This window comes from Abramis brama (assembly GCF_963993115.1).
Source record: "Abramis brama genome assembly, chromosome: 13".
Lineage (NCBI taxonomy): Eukaryota > Metazoa > Chordata > Actinopteri > Cypriniformes > Leuciscidae > Abramis > Abramis brama.
In genome coordinates, this window is record NC_139975.1 from 34243255 (window position 1) to 34245483 (window position 2229).

Genomic DNA, 2229 nt, shown 5'->3' on the forward strand with positions numbered 1-2229 from the left:
TACAACACCTAGAAATACATGAACATTGCATCACATGATGTAGCACCACTCTACTCTACTAAGAAAAACTATAAAGTTATGTTAGGAGAGTATTATCTATCTAGCCTAACTCTGTGGGTTTTAGGTTTAGGATAGTTCTAGGTACGACTTAAAGGGGGAGAAAATTGACACTGAAACTGTTTAAAAGGTGTAAAAAGACAATAGACATTTATTAGATGACATTAGTCACAACTACTCGTTGCCATCCTCCTCTCTTGGACATCCCTCTGGGTGTTCATCACAGCCATTCATAGCTCCAAGAGCAAAGTTGTGCAAGAAGCATGCAGCCATGATAATCATTACCACAATGTCCATCCTGGTGTTCTGCAGGTCTCTTAAGCGCCGCCACTTGCACTTCATCCTGCCAAATGCCTGCTCAGCGATGACCTTCCCCGACTGATGTTGTAATTTTGCTGATGGTCATCAGCATCAGTGAGGGCCCCGTTGTCACGCTTAGGTGTTACAATGAAGTGGAAGGCCTGACCAAAATAGGCACTGTCCCCGAGCAGACGATAGTCCCCCACCTTCTCCTGCCATTCAGTGTAAAAGTGGAGCCCCGCAGCATCCTGGCATCGTGCACCCTGCCTGGTGGTCCAGCAAAGATGCCAATGAAGCGGCCTTCATCATTGACGATTCCCTGGAGGAGGACAGAGTAGTAGGACTTCCTGTTGATGTAATCCCCTCCTCTGATGGGTGGCCTCTGGACCCTGATGTGGCAACCATCTATCGCCCCAATGACTCCATCAATGCCAGAGATGAGCTGGAAGACAGCAGAAGACATCCTCTTCTCACAGCCCCTTGGCCAAGACACAAAGTTTGTGTATGGTCAGCACTTGAAGGATGGCTCTGTGCGTCGCTGACTGGGAAGCATTCAATTTATCAGATATCTCTCTGAAGCTGTTCTGGTTGGCCATATACCAGAGAAACATGAGGACCTTTTTGGGAACAGGCAAGGGGGGAAGTCCATGGCTGTGTTCGCTGTGCAGGCCCCCCTCCTGAAGCAGTCGAAGGAGCTGCTCAAACCTGGCTCTTCTGATCAGGAAATGATGGGCAAATGTATTGTCATCCATATCCTGCATGATCTCCCACTCCATTCCAGACTTGAGGACTATCTGCTGTCTGGACAGCAGCACAGCTGATATCACAGCCCTACGCGAATGAGAAAAAGAAATAGAGATAAAAAAAAAACTGCCGTTAATACATGTCTTTTAACTCGTGTAACAGTGCGTCTACTACTTTTCGCTGCGTTCGCCAGCAAAGTTTGCATCTTGCACAAGTTGCCAAAATCATGCGTGAAACATTACCTTTAGCTTTTAAGTGCATCTATTTATGACAAAAAGCGTTCTGTAGAAGAGCAACACCGCAAGGAGTTCAATATCACCTTTAGCGACGTCACCACTGTTTGTTTTTAGCCCATTTCCTGCTAGCTGGTGTGCTAGCTAAAATGATCTACTATAACGTGGCTCAAACTTGACCAAACATACTGAAATATGAGCATACCTTCTGCGTCTTGTGTCATAGTCTTCCTGGAGTTCTTCCTCTGTGTGGTGTAGGTGAAGCACATACTTTGAGCACGTGGTACTCAGCCAGTGCTACCATAAAAACAGCTTTCCGGGTGGCGTCCATGTTTTTTACATACCAGAACGCTTGAAGTGACCGTCTTAGTCATATATCCGAGGGCCGAGTCGGTTCGTTGACAATAATTATAACGCACCATTATCTTTCTAGTATGCTGGCATTTTATAATCCATCTTGAGATAATGGTGACAGAGTTCTCATGCTGGAACCAAACTTTGGAATGAACTCCCACTTTCTGTAAGGTCAGTAAAGTCACTACCGAAATTTAAGGCCATGTTTAAAGCACATCTTTTAAGACTTCATGGACACCTTCATGATGGGTGTTTTATCATTACCTTGTCTTTTTTTGTTTGTTTTCTCTGTACTGTTATTTGTGTTTAGTTATTGTGAACCACTATGGGCAACAGCTGTTGCAATATAAAATGAAACTCTTCAAGCAAATTAAGTTCAAGATTTATTTGTTAAACAGGAAAAACATCAATGGTAAAAACCAACACCGTTAACTGCATGCATGGCCACATTCTTTATGGCCAGGAGGACCCTCCCTTAGGGCCAGGACATGGGGCATCAGTGTGCGTTTTTTGGCAGTTTTCATCACATACTGGAGGCTTT

The 2229-nt window shown here is 44.7% G+C and overlaps 1 pseudogene across 1 annotated transcript; it reads right to left on the bottom strand.

Moving 5' to 3' along the window:
* Positions 1 to 231: 231 nt before the first annotated feature.
* LOC311095386 lies at positions 232 to 1603 on the bottom strand (annotated as a pseudogene). Its single transcript has 2 exons — positions 1524 to 1603; positions 232 to 1188 (listed from the first exon to the last, which is right to left on the bottom strand). The product of its transcript is annotated as an uncharacterized misc_RNA (transcript).
* Between the last annotated feature and the right edge of the window lie 626 nt (positions 1604 to 2229).